A 23,783-nucleotide genomic window follows, 5' to 3' on the forward strand; every position below is an offset into this window, starting at 1 on the left:
TCTAATTTAAAATTAATTTTATTATAAGTATTTTGCTAACTAATAATGTATTAAATTAAATGTAACGTCATTTTAATTTTAACATTTGAGATTGAGTTTAAATATTTAAAAATAAAAAATACTAAGAAAGAACATATTAGAATATTAAAGTAATTAAAATAAAATAAACATTTTTTAAAATTTTTTTTTATTAATAGTTGTCTAAATTTAACTTTAAAATTTGATATTAATATTTTACTATAATATATAATTTATTAAATAATGGATAAGTATTTGTAAAAGTATGTTATATATTAAAAATGACTAATAAGAAAACTTAGAATCATATTGTAAAAATAATAAGATTGTAAAATTGACGAGCTCAGAGAATATTTTATTATTTATATTTCTCACATAAGTTTTATCGACATCAAAATCAGTTTTAAAATGTTCATACTTTCTCATATATTTCAAATGCAAAAATATTATTCAATGTCCTAACATTTGTGTATATATATATAGTCAGATTGAAAAATATCTATTTAATTGTAAGAGAATATTGAATAAAATGTAATGAATGCATGCTAAATCAATCAAGATTTTTAAATGAATGGACATTTCTGTTATTTCAGATTTTAAAATTGCTTAACATAACAGCAACATTCAAAACACCGGATAAATCCTAAAACAAAAATAAACAAATATATTTTTCAGCTTTTTTTTATTTGAATATTTTATTTATCTCCAAATCAGTTTCATCAAACAACATCACTGATACATATTTTTTTATCAACACGCGCGGTCTATCCAAAGTACTAATTTTATCAAAAATATCATTCTCAAATCAATTATCAATCAATAGAACACATGATATAAAGATTCTTCGCATCAAGAATAGAGAAACATTAGCAAGAAATTCTTACTCTAACATTTCATTGTTCATAATGTGGATTGAGATTCTCTCAGTTATGTATCAAAATGAATAAAATGTATTTAAAAAATTTCCTTAATCATTACAAAATACTATTTGTTTTATGCAAAGTAGTTTACAATCATATTCATCAATATATAACTTCGATCAAGAAATTAAAGTGTGTGAAATACTTTTATATTGCTGAAATGTACGATTCTTAATTGTTCTTGATGAAAACAATGATGATTCTTTGATGAACTACTTGCTCACGAGGACAAAGAAGCACAAATGAGGAGTTTGGTTTTAATAAGCTCTAGAGAATTTTTAACTATTAATTAGAGTAAAAATTCAAAAGTTAGAAATTTTTACTTGTAAGAATTTTAAAATGTTTGCCTCATTCCTAACATTCAACTTTAAAAAAATAGATTAGCAGAAAATTATAATAAGTTTACCAATTCACAATTCCTAATAACTTTTTAGTCTTGCTAGATCCAATTGTTCTCTTAAGGTGTACCTTGGCATATTCTAAGAACGACTTATAATTCTTGATAAGATATAAAGTATCCTATACTACTTTACCTTTTGCCAACTAAGATCTAATGTATCCCATACCACATTAGTTCTTTGGATGAATGTTACTTCTTTCACTAGATTTACATAAAGTCCTAACCCAAAAGTCTAATTAAACCAAACCGCTTTGATATCACTTAATTGAGACACCTCTGTTACTTAATTTAATAATTCTATCTCTTTATCACTAATTATTCCATGTTAATTACCTTGATATAAATCATATGTTGTATATCTAAAATTCACAGACTAATAATTACTTTCTTTCTACATGCAAACACGCTAATATTATATATTAACATGTTTTTAGAGTGCACAATATTTTATAGACCTTCTAATTCTCTTAATTATATAAATATAATATAGAATAAGAGAAAATAAACGTCTACAAAATATCTTATAGCATACATAATGTACATAGTATTTTCCTAAACAACTCGTCCCTCTCTACTCCTTAAACTTACCACGAGGAGGATGGTAATATAAACCCATATATGTCATTGCACAATATAAGAAAAAAGAGACTTCAGCCCTAACTACATCTACCATGACTATAGGAGACATATTGAAATTATTGATAGTGGTAAACATTAAAATAATATTATATTTCCCTTCATATTTGGTACATTAACCTTTTTTTTTGTGCTTAATTGAATTGATTTAGATTACTTTTGCTTTTGAGTCTTAGTTAAGTCTTAATTCATTTATTTCATCATAACGCATATTCTGACACTATTTATTATTTGGGTTATAACTTGAACTCTAGACCTTATTTTAATGTAATTCTTGTTTTGTAGGAAAGTTAAGAGATGAGCCTACAATTCTCATGGAGAATTAAGAGGTTGATTCCCAACTTCTAAAGCCAAAACTAGGCCTAAACCAAAAGAAAAGGAGGAAAGCGTAGATTCTAACTAGTGTACATTGTTTGAGTCATATCTCATTTCACAAATATCCAATTGAAATTATTCTAGTGACATTTGAAAGCTAACATCTAGGAATCTAGTTTATTTTCAGACCATGAAGCCAACTTAATGCAGATTCTGGGCCAAAATAAAGGAGCAAGTTACAATTTAATTCTATGAGATTAGGTGGTTACCATTTATGATATATCTTTCCTTAGATTAAGATATCTTACAAATTTGGCGCAATCTTGTTTTGGAATTTATTTTTATAAAATAACTTATTATTAGGATTACAATTTTGATTATCTTCTATTTTAAATTTTGAACCTGTTAAAAGGAGAGAGGGAAAATATAGATAGAGACATATTGATAGATTTAGATTCAATTTTAATTTTCCTTTTTGCTTCTTCCCCTATTCCCTTAACTCTAGATTTTTGTGTTCTTCTAATTATGGAAAAGTAGTTTCATTATCTAATTCAAGGATCAATGAATCACAATACTTTTAAGAATGATTTGCAACATTTATTTTGATAAAACTTATAAATAAATTTATAATATAAACTTTCGTAAAAGAGTTTTAGTTATATGCAAGGATTGACTAATTTCCATGGATTGTTTGGAGGCAAGTTGTTTTCTATCTCTAGTTTGCTTGATTTGACAAAAACAATCCTTCAACACAGAAGATAATTAATCTATGATTTTATATGTCTTTCATATTCATTTTGTTAAAAATGTTCCTTATCGAAAAGTCATCAGTTGGATAAAAAGAGTTTCAATAAATGTTGACTTTTTATTTTAAGTTTTGTTTAGGAGTTTGGAGGAGAAAGAATGAAATGGTTTGAAAGGTAAAGGGAAAAAAAGAAGGGGGGAAAAACAAGGTTTAATACACAATTTTTAAATTTAGAAAAACTAAAAGAAAATGTGAGACTAGGAACATTTTGGAAGGTTTAGGATCATCAGGTTGGATAAAAGGAGTTTCAATAAATGTTGACTTTTTTATTTTAAATTTTGTTTGGGAGTTTGGAGGGAGAAAGAATGAAATAGTTTGAAAGGTAAAGGAGAAAAAAGAAAGGAAGAGAAACAAGGTTTAATACAAAAATTTTGAATTTAGAAAAACTAAAAAATATGAGATTAGGAACATTTTGGAAGGTTTAGGGAAAAAAGAAGAGAGAAGAAACAAGGTTTATTACAAAATTTTTGAATTTAAAAAAACTAAAAAAAATATGAAATTAGGAACATTTTGGAAGGTTTATGACCTTCCCTTCTTCATCTAAAAACTCTCTTAGATAAACATCACATAAGTTTTCTTTTCTCTTAGATAAACAAAATCTTAAAATTTTATATCTATTTTATTAAAATTTTAGTAAGACAAAATCATTAAAAATAATATTTTTAATTAAATTATTGCAAATACATTTTTATACTTAATTTTAAAATTATTATCAATCAAATTAGAACATTTTTTAATTTATGTGCTAGTTAATAAATGTTGAGTTGATATTCTCTCATCTACCATTTTGACATTTAACAAATTAGGAATTGAAATTCTTGAAGATTCCGTGATGTAGTAGTTCACTATTTGATGAATCCATATTTTTACTGATATTTTAGCATAATTCTAACATAATTAATAAGAAAAATATATGAAGAAAGTAGAAAAACTCATAAAAAAGAGAAGGAATTGAAGTTTGTTTACATATGTAGTTATTTTAGCAATTGTAGAAATTTTGCTTAGAAATTAAGTTTTTAATCTTGTTTTTGAAGGAATAAATTGAGCAAGGATCATGGAAATGGAGGCTTGAAGACAACAAAGAAGAAAGAAGCAAGTCTGGACTCCAAAAACACAAGACCAAGAAAGTGTAGACTGGGCGTGATCACTATTGTCAGTAAAAGTGATCACTCCAGAGTTCAAAGAAGAAGAAAGCTTGGGCGTTATCACTTCTGCTAGGAAAAGTGAGAGATCCTGTGAAGTCTCAGACTCAACATGTTGGGCGTTATCACTTTTATCAGTAAAAGTGAGCGTTCCAGAGAGGCAAATATCAGAAAAAGCTCTGTGTGATCACTATTATCAACGAAAGTGAACGTTCCAGAGAGCCTTCAACCTGGCGAGTTGTGCGTAATCACTTTTATTCATAAGAGTGATCATGCACAACCACTTGAACTCTGCGTAGTCACTTTTATCAGCAAGAGTGATAGTTCCAGAGAGCTTTCAATATCAAGAAAGTTGCGCATGGTCACTTTTTCTCATAAAAGTGTTAACGCCTGCGTGGCTACTATTTCTCATAAAAGTGATAATGCGCAAATCTGGGAAATTCTATAAATAACAGAAACGTGTAGATTTTTCAGAGTTCAGTTTTATTTTTCCATTTTTCTATTAGATCTCGTTGAGAGAGCCTGAGAGAGAAGATTGGGGTCAAATCTTGAAGCTTCCACAAAGAGAAATCGGATTGGAGCTTTCGACTATGGCTTCTTGGAGTTTTTTTTTTTCTTCTTCTTCTTCTTTCTTTTTCTCTTCTCCCATGTCTGAGTAGTTTTCTTGTAGTTAGGGGTTTATGGAACTCGAATTGATGTATTAATTTGACTTTTACTTCTGAATTTTGAGTTCTTGAATTAATTGAATTGTGAATTCTATTTTTCTTGCAATCTATGAATGGAAATTCGTTTGATTCATCTTAGAGGAACAATTACCAATGGAAGTTGGATTTGCTTCTCCGATCTGAGTTAACAATCAGAATTTGGGGATTTCTTAGGGATAAGGAGACCTAATTCTGCAATCTTAAGGTTTTAAGTCTTAATGCAACTTGGAATAGAACTTCACCTAAGGGATTAGGGTGGTTTAGTTGCTTGTTAGGGTCAATGAGTTAAGGAATTAACCTTTGGCTATTGCTATGCAAAACTGATTGTCAATTAACCAAGTTCTTGAATGTTCAAAGGCATAATTGAATTAATACTGATATTCTTGTGAAGTAAATTCCTAACTATTCTTCATTCCTATCTCATTTCATTACATACTTTGTTTTTCTGCAAGTTCTTTGTTTTAATTGCTTTGGTTTACTGCTGTTATATGTTATAAATCTCATTCCAAAATTCGTATGGCTCAAATGGTTATAATTCTGTGAAGTGGTACTTGAAACCTAAATTCCCTGTGGAGACGATATTCTGATCTTAAATTTACTCATCACTTGGTGCAATCCTAGTGCACTTGCTAGTGTTAGATTGCGAACAACAAGTTTTTGGCGCCGTTGCCAGGGAATTTTGCCATTCAATATCATTAGTAGTAGAAAGGTAACTAGATTGAGCATTTATTTTATTGCTTTGCTTTCAAATTACTTTCTGCATAATTTTACTGCACCTTGTATTGTATTCTGCATAATATTGCTGTCTGCTGAATAGAGTTTTTACATCTTTTTTTTTTATCTGCATAATTTCGGTTTTCATTGTTCTTCATGTTTGTAATTGTCATTCTGCATATTTTTACATGATTTTACAATTCTGCAACTGCTAGATTTAAGTTTCTATATGCTTTTACTGATAGATTTTGCATGATTTCTGTTGTGCATTTCTGAATATTGATTGTATCTAATTTTGTTTTAATCTGATTTGTATATGCGTTGTAAAAACAAGAATAAATCAATTCTGGTCTTTGATCTTGACATAGACATAACTTTGAGAAGATTGAGAAAATAGTCTAGAACAGAAAAAGTCATAGGGAGTGATAGTGAATTAGAAGCTGTCAATTCTCTAGAATTTTAGAGTAATCCTAGAGTGAAAAGAACACCTACACCTTTGAGACAACCAAATCCAGCAATAGAAATGGCAGAGCAAAATAGAATTAGAACATTAGGGGGACTATGCTATTCCTAACATGCAAGGTTTTAACTCTTCTATAATTAGGCCAACTATTTTGAGATTAAACCTGCCCTACTACATTTAGTCCAACAGGATCAGTTTCTTGGAGGAAATTCTGATGATCCTAACCTCCATATTTCAAATTTTTTGCAGCTATGTGACACCATAAGAATGAATGGAGTTAGTGAAGAAGCTATCAGATTGAGACTATTTCCTTTTTCCTTGAGAGATAGAACAAAATGCTAGTTACAAGCTCAACCACAAGGAAGCATCACAACCTAGACAGAACTTGTGAATAAGTTTCTAACTAAGTACTTCCCTCCATCCAAAGCTGCTAAGTTGAGAGGAGAAATTACATCATTTGTGTAGCAAGAAGGAGAATCATTGTATAAAGCTTTGGAAAGATACAAAGAATTACTTAGAATGTGTCCACATCATTGTATCCCAGATTAGATGCAATTGAAAACTTTTTATAATGGGATAAATGCAGCAATAAGAACAATGGTTGATGCTGCTGCTGGAGGTTCATTAAATACAAAGTCTTTGGAAGAAGCTCAGAGAATTATTGAGATGATGACATCTTCAATGTATCAGAATTCAAACTCAAGAAATCAAGGAAGAAACTCTGGTCATGAAGCTAAGGTTCTGGAATCTTTTCTTGCACAGAATCAGCTACAAAATCAAATGTTTTCAGAACAATTAGCTGCCTTAACACAACAAATCAGCAATCTGCAAATAGGGAGTATGCCTACCAGTCAGCTAAGTTGTGATTTTTGTGGAGGAAACCATGTAAATGGTGCATGCGAGGCATCTACAAGTGAACCACAAGAGCAAGTGAATTATATGAATAATTTTCAGAGACAACAACCATCATATCCCCCTGGATTTCAATTTTTGAATAATAGAACTCAGCAGTATTCTAATTGGAATAATCAATATTCTGCTGCAAAGAATTCTAACTCAAATTTACCTTTTTCTAATGCAGGTCCAGCAACCCAACAACCTTATTTTCAGAGGAATTCATCCACTCAACCTCAAGGAAATCAGAAATTTTCCAAGCTTATGAATGAGAGGTTGACTGAGATGGAAGAAACTATGTTGCAATTTATGAAGGTGACTCAAACAAGCTTCAAGAACCAAGAAGCTTCCATGAAGAAACTAGAAACACAAATCGAACAATTAGCTGAACAACTATCCAGCAGGGATTAAGGAAGATTTCCAAGCAATACATTAATCAATCCTAAAGAGCAATGTCAAGCCATAACTACAAGAAGTGGAGCTTTAGTTGCAAGTCCTAAACCAGCAGAAAAGAAAGTAAATGATGCAGCAAAGAGAAAAATTAAACAAGATCTGCAACAAGGAAATTTTAAGCTATTGAAGAAAGACCATTCAGAAGAAAAAGTAGATGTTCCTATGAATCCTGAGAGGAAAACCAAAAAGCAACTCTTTGAGGAAGCTTGTAAGCCAATAGATCTAGAAAAATACAAGAGGCTGCCCTATCCTTAAAGAGTCCAAAATCCTAAACAAGAGGAACAATTTGAAAGGTTTATGAATGTCTTTAAGAAATTACAAATTAACATTCCTTTCGCAGAAGCTTTGGAGCAAATGCCTTCATATGCAAAGTTTATGAAAGAACTACTTTCCAGAAAAAGGAAGCTAAAGCATGATAAAATAGTACCTTTGACAGAGGAGTGCAGTGCCATTCTTAAGAGAAAACTTCCTCAAAAGCTGAAAGATCCTGGATCATTTAGCATTCCTTGTGAAATAGTAAACTGCACTGTGGGAAGAGCATTGTGTGACTTGGGAGCAAGCATAAATCTGATGTCATTGGCTGTTCTGCAGAAACTTGGCATAGAGGAAGTGAAGCCCACCAACATTACACTGCAGCTAGCTGATAGATCATACACTTATCCATATGGAGTTGTTGAAGATTTATTAGTTAAAGTTGATAAGTTCATTTTTCCTGCAGATTTTGTAATTCTGGACATGGAAGTGAATTCTAACATTCCTTTGATCCTAGGAAGGCCATTTCTTGCAACTGGGAGAGCCTTAATAAATGTGCAGAAAGGTGAACTTATGCTTCGAGTTCAAGATAAGAAGGTAGTGTTTAATGTGTTTGAAGCTTTAAAATATCCAATTGAAGATAGTACATGTATGAAGGTAGATATACTGGATGCTTTTATTACACAAAACCATATTAATGAAATTGATGAACTTGCTGTGTTAGAAGAAATAATATCTGCAGGGAATAACAAATCTGAACTTCTCCATGAAGAATACATCATGGAAGTGCAGCAGCAATTGGAAGCTTTGCCAATTCAAAAATCTGCAGAAAATTCAGTGAAGGAGAAGCTGGAAAAGGATGATAAAGAAGAGGAAAAGCAAAAGATAGAGTTGAAACAACTTCCTTCCGACTTGTGGTATGCATTTCTGGATGAGAAACATGAAAATCCAGTCATCATTAATAATGAACTTAAGGAAGAACAAGAGGAAAAACTGCTGAGAATTTTAAGAGAACACAAATCTGCAATTGGATGGAGTATTGCAGATCTGAAAGGTATAAATCCCTCATTTTGTAAGCACAGAATTTTATTTGAAGAGAATTTTAAGCCTGTTATGCAACCACAAAGGAGGTAAAACCCAGCCATGAAAGAGGTAGTTAAAAAGGAGGTCATGAAGCTGTTAGATGCAAGAATAATATACCCTATTTCTGACAGCAATTGGGTGAGTCCAGTCCAAGTTGTTCCAAAGAAAGGTGGTATGACAGTTGTACCTGTTGTTCATAATCTACACTAGCAAGTGCACTAGGATTGCAGCAAGTAATGAGTAAATTTAAGATCCAAATATCGTCTCCACAGAGAATTTAGGTTTCAAATACCACTTCATAGAATTATAACCATTTAAGCTTTTTCGAAATTGGAAGGAGAGTAGTAACATGTAATAACAGCAAACTAGAACAATTAAAAGTAAAATGAACTTGCAGAAAACAGAAAAATGAACACACAGTTATGTGATAACAGAGGAAGAAACCATAGCTAGGGAATTGCTTCACCAAAACTCCAATGTTTAATCAATAAAGTTCTGAATTAACAAGCAATTGGAAAGAATGACAATCAGTTTCACATTGTATTATTCAGAGGTTAATTCCTTAACTCAGTGAACCTAACATTCAATTAAACCATTCTAATTCCTTAGATCTGATTCAATTCAATATTGCTTTAAGTGTAAGAAACCAAAAGATTGCAAGATCAAAGTTCCTTATCCCTAAGAAAACTATAATCTCGGTGATTGGTTCAGATCTAAAGAACAAATTCAATTTCCATTGACAAGAGTTCCTCTGAATTTAGTTAATCAAATTTCCATTCAATTTCCATGTGAAGTTCAGAATCAATCACTCAATCTATTCTAAAGCTTGAAATTCAGATCCAAATCAATTCAACATGTTCGTTTCAGATCTACAATCCCTAACTATGAACGAATTACACAGCCATGGCAGCAGAGAAAAGAAAAGAAAGAGAAGAAGAGAAGAAGAAACTCAGAAATGCCATGGAAGCTTGCTCCACTCCAATTCCTTTTCGTGAAGCTCCAAGATTCGAATCCCCACTCCTCTCTCTCACTTCCTCTAACAAGAAGCTAACTAAAAAAACTGAAAATGAATAGAATCCCCCATTTCAGGATCGTTTCTGGTATTTATAAAATTTTCCAGATTTTCACGTCATCACTTTTATGAGAAATAGTAGTTACGCAGAGAGTTTTTGGTTGTGCATTAACACTTTTCCCAGAAATAGTGGCCACGCGCATTTTCCTGATATTGAGAGCTCTCTGGAACTATCACTCTTGATGATAAAAGTGACAACGCAGAGCCAAGGTAGTTGCGCGTTATCACTATTGCTGATAAAAGTGACTATGCGCAACTCGCCAAGTTGAAGACTCTCTGGAACGGCCACTTTTGATGACAATAGTGGTTACGCAGAGCTTTCTTGATATTTTGCCTTTCTGGAACTATCACTTTTAATGATAAAAGTGGTTACGCAGAGCTTTCCTTCTTCTTCGAGCTCTGAAGTGATCACTTTCACTGACAATAGTGATCACGCCCAGTCTGCAATTTCTTATTCTTGTGTTTTTGGAGTCCAGACTTGCTTCTTTCCTCTTCCTTGTCATCAAACGTCCATGGATATGATCCTTGCTCAATTTATTCCTTCAAAAACAAGATTAAAAACTTAATCCTAAGCAAAAATTTCACAATTGCTAAAATAACTACAAATTTAAACAAACTTCAATTCCTTCTCTTTTTCTAGGTTTTTTTGCTTTCTTTATATATTTTTCTTATCAAATGTGTTAGAATTATGCTAAAATATCAGTCAAAATATGGATTCATCACTACCCCAAACTTGAATTTTTGCTTGTCCTCAAGCAAATCAAACTAAACCAAGGGTAATTCTTTCACTTTTCAAAAACAATTAGCAAACTGCTTTTCTCAGATTTTTTAATTTCCAATTCTGTGTTTTCTGCAAAATTTTCAATCAAGATGTTCATCCAATTACTCATCATTGCAATCACAATGCATTCATCACATTTTAAGCAAGAATTGCTATCTAAGTGAATCAGCCAAGTTCATGTGAGAAACATTAAAATCATGATCACTTCTCACTGGACAATGTTTCCCTCATTTCTCAACAGTGTTAAGGTACTGTTTTCTCTCTTTAATCATCAATTCAGCTATACTCTACCATATGCTTGCCCAATTTCTCCATCTCCTCTGCTTAGTACAGCCAATCACACATCAAGAGGACTTTTTACAGTTTATAACAGGGCTTAGGTTAACGTAGATACTGAACAAAATAAGAAACAAGTTGCAATTTCAAAAGATCAGAAGCATTTTGAGTGAATGACTTTAAAACTAGTCTGGTTTAGCATCAATTCACATTAAATCCCTCAATTATGCAGCAAATTGATTGTTTTTGTGCAGCAGAATTTTCATTTTCCTTTTTCTTCTCTTACTTCCATTTACTCTTTTTTTTTCCTTGAATTTCTTTTTTTTTCTTTTTCTCTGCAACAGTTTACTGCGAATTTCTTCTTTTTGATCTTCATTTTGCTCTTTTCAACTCAGATTCTGTTTTTGAACTCATGTTTTACTCTTTTCACAGTTTTGCTGTATAATTTTTCATTTTTCTGCAGCACTTTTGTTCTTTCGTTCTGACTTTTTGAACTCAAACTTAGATATCTTGCTATTCCCCTACCCCAAACTTAAAAATTTGCTTGTCCTTAAGCAACATAAATGGATGCTACCCAAACTTAGTTTTAAAACTCATTCTTGATTAAACTCACAATGCCTTTGATCAATTTGAATGGTAAAATTGGTTTTTCAGCAAGGCATGTAATGAAGTTAACTCAAGAAAAGGGAATATTAAGCTCAAAGGGGTAAACTAGGGCAATTAATCATAAGGGAAGGCATTTTAGCCTAACTAAGTATATCAAACATGGCCTCTATCATGTGTGTGAGAACTGTAACATGCATATTCAATTAAGAACAAGGGCAAGTTCTAGAGAATGCAGTAAAATCTGATTAATCACACAAGAAAAAGAAATAGGCAGCTCAAGTCTCACTAGGCATTTATAAGTGATCATGTGGATTAATGAAAACACAATGCACTTTTTAGAAATAAATGCACCTAGTGGCAACTGCCTCATTTTTGAAATACAAGTGTGATCTCATTTTGAGAATGGGAAAAATAACTTAAAAAGAAATTCACACAGAATTCACAGCCAGCAGTTTATTATTTATTCTAGTATTTAGTATTTTTCAAAAACAATTCAGTGTAATGTGAGGCTACACATGAATAAGAGGTAGAGAATGAAAACCCCCCTTTCATGGCAGCTTGTGCAAGAGTCACCATCCAATGTGTGTGAGTGTTGTGTGTGTGATATTCTCTACACAAAAACACCAGAATTCCATCAATTCGCAGCAAGAGAAAGGTGATTAGTTAGGAAGCTAATATAATTGCAAAACAGGTAAGTGAAAATTAAACCAAATTGTACCAAATAGTGATTACAACCCAAAAAGTTTAAAACTACAGAAATTTACAAAATCCTAATAACAGAAAATAAATTCCTAAACTAATCTTCTGCTGCATCTTCTTCTTCTGAGCTTTCCTCATCAGAACCTTCTTCTTCTTCTTCTTCTTCTTCTTCTTCTTCCACTACCTCTTCAAATGGTGGCTGAGGAAAGTGGGTTCTGTATATTGGCATATTCTTGAAAAAAGAAGAACGAAGGCACTGGGCATTCTCTGCCAAGTCTGTAGTATGATACATTTCTTCTTTGGTCATTCCCAATTTCTGACCAATATTCAGCATAATACATTCCATTAACATGACTCCAGCTTTGAGGCTATTGTGCAACTCAGTCTGTCTTTCAGCCAATTGATTCTGCCCTTCAGCTAGCTGCTTCAGAGTGTCCTTCATCATCATTGGTTTCTCTTTCTTGATTTGTGAAGGAATTGGGGCTGCAGAGGTGCAGGAGACAGTTGCATAAATCTCTTTGATCAGAGCTGTAGAAATGGATGGTGCAGCTCTGATTTTCTCTTGATAATCACCAAACTCTACTCCTGCGTCTTCACAAAGTAATGTAATTACTTAGGGAAGGCTAATGAATCCCTTTTTGTCTTAAGTATTCCCAAAATACATTCACTTATTACTTCTCCCACATCTATGAAGATGTCGAAGACTATGGCAAAAAGCAGAGCAGCCCTCTTCACAGCTAGTGTGGAGCTATGTTTGACAGGCATGAAAGAATTAAGATAAACATGCTCCATACTTTGGCAAAGGGCAGAAGATTCTTGGTGACAATATGCTTTGGCTTCTTAGATTGGTTGAGCTCCTATGTGGTGCCTGGTTTCCAAATCCTTTACAGAATTTGCACAAAATCAATATCTGGACTTTCCTTAAATGTTTTGAAGTCCAGCTGTGCAGCATGTTGTGCAGAATTAATTTCCAGCACCCTGTTGATATTTGCTGGTGAGAAGTCAATTCTCATGCCCTTGACCATGGAGCTGAACTTAGGGATTCCTTTTCCTTTAAACTGCATGGCATTGGCATAGAATTCCTGAGTGATTTCCCTCCAACCCAGGCCAGCCGTTGCACAGAAAAATTCCCAGCCTCTTTTCTGGATTTCCTCCTTGAATTCAGGGTAATTGTTCCCAGCTATTTGGAATGCTCTGTCAAGAACAATTTTTCTTCTTAGAATGTTGGCTCTGAAAAAGTTGTCATGAGCCAAACTTCTGAATCTTGGATCATGTGTGGCAAGTGGTGAGGATCCTGAGGGTGCAGCTGTTCTTGGTGGGGGTGATGGTGTAGGTGAAGGTGCAGGTGCAGGAGATCTTGGTGAAGGTGGTGGAGAAGGTTAAAGTTCAGATGTAGGTGCAGATGATCTTGTCTGAGGTGAGGGTTCAAAGATCTGAATAGGTGAAGAACTTGAGACACCATCAGTTCTGGCCCTCTTTGATGCTGTAGCTAGGAGATTTCGGCTGGATCTTCTTGTTGGGGTTGTGGAAGATGCAGCTCGCTTCTTCTTAGGAGTGGTAGAAGATGCAACTTGCTTCTTCTTAGGAGGACCTACAGGTGTGTTGAATGAAGTCCTAACCATTTTGTAATTTTCTGCAAGAAAGGAGTAATTGTCAGTTTAAAATTTTAGAATCAAAGAATAATCCTATACTGCAGAAAATTCAATCAAGCAGTTTGCAGAAATTTAAATTTTCTAATACTTCTCATCATGCAATCTGCTAATAATATCATTCATATTCAAATACTAACACCCAATTACACAACTTAGTCAAAACATGCAAAATCTAACAGTAGAATTTCAGAGTGCACACTCTTATCAACTATCAGGGTAACGCAGAAAGATAATTACATGCCTTAACCAAAATTTCAAACTAATTTTGTGCTGACAGCAAAAATTCCTAAGTTGTATTCATTTTGCAATCAAATATGCACTTCAGATATCCCTAATTTAATGTCTAATCTCAATTTCAGCATAGTTATGCATTCTAATTTCCAATTCCATAGTTTCAGAAAATTCTGTTGCTATCAGTTCAGATTCTGCAGAGATGTGGTTCATATAATGCAATGTGATTTCAACCCTTCCATCAAACTAACATACATGACAGAGAACAACTATTTAGAGTATTATTCATTCTATTTTGAACCAATTAGCTTCAGAGTGTGATGAATTTAAGTCTGCTATCAAAACATGTATTATACAGATGCACAGAATAAATGCTCAACATTAATCCATCATATTCAGAGAATTTTAGATACTCCTAAGCTGAAAATTCAGGATGTGTTCACTATCATTAAAAATTAGGGTAGCGCAGAGCAATATTTTCAAGTTTCAACCAATTTTCAAACATATTTTGCAACCCAATCATTCTCAGCAAAAAGTTATTCTATCAAAGTAATGCAGAATTACTTGTCCTGGTATTTTCCTAACATTCGATTGCATTACATGCAGTGTATGGTTGCAGTTAATCTCATTCAACAGTCTTAGTTCAAACGTTTTCACTGAATTCTTTTTAGGTCATCCCAATTTCTGCAGAACTTTTATTTAAATATGTATAATGCAGATTCGAATTCTCAATAAATGACAAGGAAGACTTCTTCAGTGTATTGTTCCTACAGTGCCTCAGTACCCCATCCTACATTTTTCCAAATTTTTAAACGAAGAAAACCCTAGCTACAGTTACAAAGGAATGAGAGTAAGTGTACCTTGCAGGAAGATGTAGTATTGAATGAGAAATGCTAGTTGATTCTAGGTCGACGCACACAGAGAGTGAGATTTGCAGAGAAAGCTTAGACAGAGATGAAGTTTCAAGCATGAAAAGTGTGTGTGCGTGCCCAGCTTAGGGATTATATATGGTTACGCTGGCCCGTGACAATTATTTTTAAACAAAAATGAACGTTGTAAAATTAATTATTCCCAGCGTAATCACTATTATTCGAAAGAGTGAATGTTCCAGAGAGTGAATTTTTCAGAGTGAGGCGCGCGTTATCACTATTGCTGAGCAAAGTGATAACACGCAACAAAGTGATAACTTTTTTTTTAATAAAAGTACTAACGCAGAAATATTGGAAGTTTACTTACCTGTGCATTGTTGTTTGCAATCTAAAGACTAGCAAGTGCACTAGGATTGCAGCAAGTAATGAGTAAATTTAAGATCCGAGTATCGTCTCCACAGGGAATTAGGAACTCAATTATCACTTCACAGAAAAATAACCATTTGAGCCATACGAATTTGGGAAGAGAGTTGTATCATATAAAAGCAATAATCAGAGCAATCAAAAGTAAAGAACTTGCAGAAAAACAGAGTATAAGATTTGTGATGAAATGAAATAGCAATGAAGGATAGTTAGGAATTTACTTCACAAGAATATCAATATCAATCCAATTAAATCCTCTGAACATTCAAGCAATTGAATAATTGACAATCAGTTTCACATATACCTAGCCAAAGGTTAATTCCTTAACTCATTGACCCTAACAATCCACTAAACCTCCCTAATCCCTTAGGTGAGATTCAATTTCAGGTTGCATTAAGAATTAGAACTATAAGATTGCAGAATTAGGTCTCCTTATCCCTAAGAAATCCCTAAACTCTGGTTGCCAATTCAGATCGGAGCAAACAATCCAATTCCCATTGGTAAAGATTCCTCTTTGATTAATCAAATGAATTTCCATTCAAAGATTGTATGAAAAGCAGAATTAACAACTCAATTAATCCAAGAACTTAAAGTTCAGAAGATAGAGTCGAATCAATACATCAATTCGAGTTCCATAAACCCCTAACTATGGGAAATTAAGCACACATTGCAACAAAAACAGAGAAAGAAGAAGAAGAAGATGAAGAAGAATGCAGAGCAGCCATGGCCACGACCTCCAATCCGATCCCTCTTCTTAGAGCTTCAAGCTTCGACCCCAATCTTCTCTCCACTCTCTCTCAACGAGAATCTAACTAACAAAACAGAAAATGAGCAAAAGACCCCTAGTTTCGCGCTTTAATCATGTATTTATAGAAACCCCAGTTCTGCGCGTTGTCACTTTTCTTCACAAGAGTAACCACGCAGAAGCTTTATGTAGTGCGCATGTTCACTTTCAAGAGCAAGAGTAACCACGCGCAACTTGCAGAGTTGAAGGCTTCTCTGGAACATTCACTTTAATTCATAAGAGTGGCAACGCAGGAGGTCGAGGGTTCGTGAGTAATAGTAACCACGCGCAAATTGTCCTGATACAAGTGCCTCTGGAACGCTCACTTTCGTTGGCGAAAGTGACAACGCGCAGCTCATCAGGAATGAAGTCTCTCTGGAACGTTCACTTTCGTTGGCGAAAGTGATAACGCACACTGGCAACGCTCACTCTTGTAAATAAAAGTGATTACGCACAGGCTCCTCTTCTCATTTAGGCTGTGGAATGATCATTTTCACTAACAATAGTGATCACGCCCAGCCTGCATCCCATAATTCTTGTATTTTGGAGTCCAACATTGCCATTCTTCCTCTTCCTTTCCATTGATAATCCATTTCCATGACTTTTGCTCAGATTATTCCTTCAAAAACAAGATAAATTCCTTAAGAACTAAGCATAAATTCTACAAATGCGAAAATAACTACAAATTGAAATAAAACTTTCAATCATTCTCTTTTTCTGAGTTTTTCTGCTTTCTTCATATATTTTCCTTATTAAATGAGCTAGAATTATGCTAAAATATCAGTAAAAATATAGATTCATCATGCGTAGTCACTTTTGCCAATAAAAGGGAATGATCCAAAGAGCTAGTTTTCCCATCTGTCTCTACGTGATCACTTTTATCAGAAAAAGTGATTGTTCCAGCATGGATCCTCCAAACTGAACTCTCTGCGTATCTCATTTTCTGCAAAATAGTGACTCATCTCATTAATCAAATACCTCTAAAACCTCAATAAATTCAATTTTCACTTTCGAATCCATCAAATACACACTCTAAACATTGAATCTCAATTTAAGTATCTCAATTGTGCCTCAGAAAATCATATTCAGCAGTATATCCATATACATTATGCAGAAACTTCCAAAAATTGGTAAAATCAGATTATGCAGAATCTTAAACTCTTAACTACACATTCACCTCACCAATTCTCAGATTAAGCCTCCAAATGCACCTCAGAAAATCAGATTCAGCAGTATTTTTGCAGAATTTTCGCAGAATATCAGAAATTTACAGAACATTAATATGCAAAATTCTAAAAACACTATAGAAAGCTTAAACTGGGTTAGAAATGTGAGTTGCCTCTCACAAAGCGTTTCTTTAATGTCACTAGCTTGACATTAGTTGTTCCTCACTCAAGAGGAACCAATTTCAAGCATGATATGTTTCTTGCAAACTCTTCTCCATGATAGACCTTCAATCTTTGGCCATTGACCTTCAATTCCCTCCCTGTTTTCTGATCTTCTATAAGAATTGCTCCAAAGGGAGAGGTCTCCTTTATTAAAAATGGTCCAAACCATCTAGATTTCAATTTCCCTGGAAACAATTTTAATCTTGAATTGAATAGCAGCACTTGCTGGCCAGGTCTGAAATCTTTTTGCAGAATGAACTTGTCATGGATTCTCTTGGTTCTTTCTTTGTACAACTTTGCATTCTCATATGCTTGCTGTCTGAATTCCTCCAATTCATGCAGCTGCATAACTCTCTTCCTTCCAGCACTTGACAGATCAAAGTTAAGCCATTTTGTAGTCCACTATGCTTTATGTTCCAGCTCTAGAGGTAGGTGACAGGCCTTTCTAAATTCTAATTGATATGGAGACATACCAATTGGAGTTTTAAAAGCAGTTCTATATGCCCATAGTGAATCATCCAGCCTCTTTGACCAATCCTTTCTTGAGCTGTTTACTACTTTCTCTAGAATTTGCTTGATTTCTCTATTTGAGACCTCCACTTTTCCACTTGTTTGTGGATGGTATGGAGTAGCAACCTTATGCTTCACACCATATTTCATTAATACAGCTTCAAGATACTTGTTGCAGAAATGAGTACCTCCATCACTTATCAGCACTCTAGGCACACCAAATCTTGAAAAAATGTTCTTTCTTATAAAAGAAATCACTACCTTTGCATCATTTGATCTGGTGGGAATTGCTTCTACCCATTTAGACACATAATCCACTGCCACTATAATGTATTCGTGTGAGAATGATGGGGGAAATGGTCCCATGAAATCAATCCCCCATACATCAAATAGTTCCACTTCTAAGATGTTGGTTAATGGCAGCTCATGTCTTCTTGAGATATTTCTAGTTCTTTGACATTTGTCATAGTTTTCCACATACTTCTTGGCATCTTTGAAGAGTGTAGGCCAAAAGAAACCTGCTTGCAAAACTTTTGCAGCAGTCCTTGAACTTGCATGGTGGCCTCCATATTCTGAATTATGACAATGCCATAGTATCTCAGCTTGCTCACTTTGTGGAATGCATCTTCTAAGTAACCCATCTACTCTAATTTTGAACAGGTATGGGTCTTCCCACACATAGAATTTGCTGTCATGTAAGAACTTCTTCTTTTGCTGCCAAGTAAACCTCTTTGGAATGAATTGAGTGGCTTTAAAATTTGCAATGTCAGCAAACCAAGGCATGTTATCAACTGCAAACAGTTTTTCATCTGGAAATTCTTCATTTATTTCCAATGATTCAGTGGTTGAACTCTCCAAAGGTAATCTGGATAGGTGGTCAGCAACACTGTTTTCTTTCCCTTTCTTGTCTTTGATCTCTAGCTCAAATTTTTGGGGGGAGTAGGATCCATCTTAATAATCTGGGCTTTGCATCCTGTTTTGTGAAAAGATATTTAAGAGCAGCATGATCAGTGTATACAATCACTTTTGAACCCATTAAATATGATCTGAACTTATCAAAAGCATATACAACAGCTAAAAGTTCTTTTTCTGTTGTTGTGTAATTCACTTGTGCAGGATTTAACACTTTGCTTGAATAATATATAGCATGTAATTTCCTATCTTTTCTCTGTCCTAACACAGCACCCACTGCACTATCACTTGCATCACACATGAGTTCAAAAGGTAATTTCCAATCTGGTTTTGCAAGAATAGGTGCAGAAATCAGTTTCTCTTTTAAAACAGAAAACGCATGCAAACAATTATCATCAAATATGAAATCTGCATCCTTTATAAGTAAATTACTCAAGGGTTTAGCAATCTTAGAAAAATCTTTTATGAATCTTCTATAAAAACCAGCATGTCCTAAAAAACTTCTAACTCCCTTAACATTGATAGGTGGAGGCAATTTACTAATGACTTCTATCTTAGCTTGGTCCACCTCCATTCCTTTCTCTGAAATTTTGTGACCAAGGACAATGCCTTCTTGTACCATGAAATGACACTTCTCCTAATTCAACACAAGGTTAGTGTCTTGACATCTCTGCAAAACAGTGGATAGATTAGCTAAACAATCATCAAAAGAATCACAAAAAACAGAGAAATCATCTATGAACACTTCTATGATGTTTTCTACCAAATCAGAAAAAATAGAAAGCATGCATCTTTGGAAAGTGGCAGGGGCATTACACAAACCAAATGGCATTCTCCTATATGCAAACACTCCAAATGGACATGTAAATGCAGTTCTCTCTTGATCCAAAGGATCCAAAGCTATTTGGTTGTATCCTGAATACCCATCAAGAAAACAATAAAATGAATGTCCAGCAAGTCTTTCTAGCATTTGATCTGCAAATGGTAGTGGGAAATGGTCTTTTCTGGTTGCATCATTTAATTTCCTATAGTCTGTGCACATTCTCCATCCAGTCACAGTCCTAGTAGGGACAAGTTCATTCTTTTCGTTAGGTACAATTGTCATACCACCTTTCTTTGAAACAACTTGGACTGGACTTACCCAATTGCTGTCAGAAATAAGGTATATTATTCCTGCATCTAATAGCTTCATGACCTCCTTTTTAACTACCTCTTTCATGGCTGGGTTTAACCTCCTTTGTGGCTGCACAATAGGCTTAAAATTCTCTTCAAATAAAATTTTGTGCTTACAAAATGAAGGATTTATACCTTTTAGATCTGCAATACTCCATCCAATTGCAGATTTGTGTTCTCTCAAAATTCTCAGCAGTTTTTCCTCTTATTCTTCCTTAAGTTCATTATTGATGATGACTGAATTTTCATGTTTCTCATCCAGAAATGCATACCGCAGGTGGGAAGGAAGTTGTTTAAGCTCTAGCTTTTGCTTTTCCTCTTCTTTATCATCTTTTCTAGCTTCTCCTTCACTGAATTTTCTGCAGATTTTTGAATTGGCAGAGCTTCTAGTTGCTGCTGCACTTCCATGATGTATTCTTCATGCAGAAGTTCAGATTTGTTATTCCCTGCAGATATTATTTCTTCTAACACAGCAAGTTCATCAATTTCATTAATATGGCGTTGTGTAATAAAAGCATCCAGTATATCTACCTTCATACATGTACTATCTTCAATTGGATATTTTAAAGCTTCAAACACATTAAACACTACATTCTCATCTTGAACTCGAAGCATAAGTTCACCTTTCTGCGCATCTATTAAGGCTCTCCCGGTTGCAAGAAATGGTCTCCCTAGGATCAAAGGGATGTTAGAATCCACCTCCATGTCCAGAATTACTAAATCTGCAGGAAAAAATGAACTTATCAACTTTAACTAATAAATCTTCAACAACTCCATATGGATAAGTGTATGATCTATCAGCTAGCTGCAGTGTAATGTTGGTGGGCTTCACTTCCTCTATGCCAAGTTTTTGCAGCACAGCCAATGGCATCAGATTTATGCTTGCTCCCAAGTCACACAATGCTCTTCCCACAGTGCAGTTTCCTATTTCATAAGGAATGCTAAATGATCCAGGATCTTTCAACTTTTGAGGAAGCTTTCTCTTGAGAATGGCACTACACTCCTTTGTCAAAGGTACTGTTTTATCATGCTCTAGCTTTCTTTTTCTGGAAAGTAGTTCTTTCATAAACTTTGCATATGAAGGCATTTGCTCCAAAGCTTCTGCAAAAGGAATGCTAATTTGTAATTTCTTAAAGACATTCATAAACCTTTCAAATTGTTCCTCTTGTTTAGGATTTTGGACTCTTTAAGGATAGGGCAGCCTCTTGTATTTTTCTGGATCTATTGGCTTACAAGCTTCCTCAAAGAGTTGCTTTTTGGTTTTCCTTTCAGAATTCATAGGAACATCTACTTTTTCTTCTGAATGGTCTTTCTTCAATAGCTTAAAATTTCCTTGTTGCAGATCTTGTTCAATTTTTCTCTCTGCTGCATCATTTACTTTCTTTTCTGCTGGTTTAGGACTTGCAACTATAGCTCCACTCCTTGTAGTTATGGCTTGACATTGCTCTTTAGGATTGACTACTGTATTGCTTGGAAATCTTCCTTCATCCCTGCTGGATAGTTGTTCAGCTAATTGTCCGATTTGTGTTTCTAGTTTCTTCATGGAAGCTTCTTGGTTTTTGAAGCTTGTTTGAGTCACCTTCATGAATTGCAGCATAGTTTCTTCCATCTCAGTCAACCTCTCATTCATAGGCTTGGAAAATTTTTGATTTCCTTAAGGTTGAGTGGATGAATTCCTCTAAAAATAAGGCTGTCGTGTTGCTGGACCTGCATTAGAAAAAGGCAAATTTGAGTTAGAATTCTTTGCAGCAGAATATTGATTATTCCAATTAGAATACTGCTGAGTTCTATTATTCGAAAATTGAAATCCAGGGGGATGTGATGGCTATTGTCTCTAAAAATTATTCATATAATTCACTTGCTCTTGTGGTTCACTTGTGGATGCCTCACATGCACCATTTACATGGTTTCCTCCACAAAAATAACAACTTAGCTGACTGGTAGGCATACTCCCTGTTTGCAGATTGCTGATTTGTTGTGTTAAGGCAGCTAATTGTTCTGAAAACATTTGATTTTGTAGCTGATTCTGTGCAAGAAAAGATTCCAGAACCTTAGCTTCATGACCAGAATTTCTTCCTTGATTTCTTGAGTTTGAATTCTGATACATTGAAGATGCCATCATCTCAATAATTCTCTGAGCTTCTTCCAAGGACTTTGTATTTAATGAACCTCTAGCAGCAGCATCAACCATTGTTCTTGTTAGTGCATTCATCCCATTATAAAAAGTTTCCAATTGCATCAAATCTGGGATATAATGATGTGGACACCTTCTAAGTAATTCTTTGTATCTTTCCCAAGTTTCATACAATGATTCTCCTTCTTGCTGCACAAAAGATGTAATTTCTCCTCTCAACTTAGCAGCTTTGGATGGAGGGAAGTACTTAGTTAGAAACTTATTCACAAGTTCTGTCCAGGTTGTGATGCTTCCTTGTGGTTGAGCTTGTAACCAACATTTTGCTCTATCTCTCAAGGAAAAAGGAAATAGTCTTAATCTGATAGCTTCTTCACTAACTCCATTCATTCTTATGCTGTCACATAGCAGCAGAAAATTTGAAATATGTAAGTTAGGATCATCAGAATTTCCTCCAGAAAACTGATCCTGTTGGACTAAATGTAGTAGGGCAGGTTTAATCTCAAAATGGTTGGCTTGAATAGTTGGCCTAATTATAGAAGAGTTAAAGCCTTGCATGTTAGGAATAGCATAGTGCCCTAATGTTCTAATTCTGTTATGCTCTGCCATTTCTATTGCTGGATTTGGTTGTCTCAAGGGTGTAGATGTTCTTTTCACTCTAGGATTACTCTGAAATTCTAGAGAATGGACAGCTTCTAATTCACTATCACTCCCTATGGCTTTTTCTGCTCTAGACTCTTTTCGCAATCTTCTCAAAGTTATGTCTATGTCAGGATCAAAGACCAGAATTGATTTATTCTTGTTTTTACCATGCATATACAAATCAGATTAAAGCAAAATTAGACTACAATTGATATTCAGAAATGCATAACAGAAATCATGCAAAATCTATCAGTAAAAGCATATAGAAACTTAAATCTAGCAATTACCGAATTGTAAAATCATGTAAAAATATGCAGAATGGCAATTACAAATATGAAGAATAATGAAAACTGAAATTATGCAGATAAACAAGGATGTAAAAATTCTATGCAGCAGACAGAAATATGATGCAGAATACTACACAAGGTGCAGTGAAATTATGCAGAAAGCAATTTGAAAGCAAAGCAACAAAATAAATGCTCAATCTAGTTACTTTTCTACTACTAATGATATTGAAATGCAAAATTCCCCGGCAACGGCGCCAAAAACTTGTTGTTCACAATCTACACTAGCAAGTGCACTAGGATTGCAGCAAGTAATGAGTAAATTTAAGATCCAAATATCGTCTCCACAGGGAATTTAGGTTTCAAATACCACTTCATAGAATTATAATTATTTAAGCTTTTTGGAAATTGGAAGGAGAGTAGTAACATGTAATAACAGCAAACTAGAACAATTAAAAGTAAAATGAACTTGCAGAAAACAGAACAATGAACACACAGTTATGTGATAACAAAAGAAGAAACCATAGCTAGGGAATTGCTTCACCAAAACT

General features: G+C 34.0%; 2 non-coding genes across 2 annotated transcripts; one reads left to right on the forward strand and one right to left on the reverse strand.

Annotated features, from left to right (window-relative positions):
* Window positions 1-6,549: 6,549 nt before the first annotated feature.
* On the reverse strand, window positions 6,550-6,656 carry LOC113860422. Its single transcript, XR_003503875.1, has one exon. It is a non-coding gene; the product is annotated as a small nucleolar RNA R71 (small nucleolar RNA).
* A 15,768-nt stretch (window positions 6,657-22,424) lies between these two features.
* Window positions 22,425-22,531, forward strand: LOC113860292. The gene has a single exon (XR_003503747.1). It is a non-coding gene; the product is annotated as a small nucleolar RNA R71 (small nucleolar RNA).
* The last annotated feature ends 1,252 nt before the right edge of the window (window positions 22,532-23,783 follow it).

Source organism: Abrus precatorius, unplaced genomic scaffold (genome assembly GCF_003935025.1).
Source record: "Abrus precatorius isolate BTA unplaced genomic scaffold, Abrus_2018 Scaffold2, whole genome shotgun sequence".
NCBI classification, from domain to species: domain Eukaryota; kingdom Viridiplantae; phylum Streptophyta; class Magnoliopsida; order Fabales; family Fabaceae; genus Abrus; species Abrus precatorius.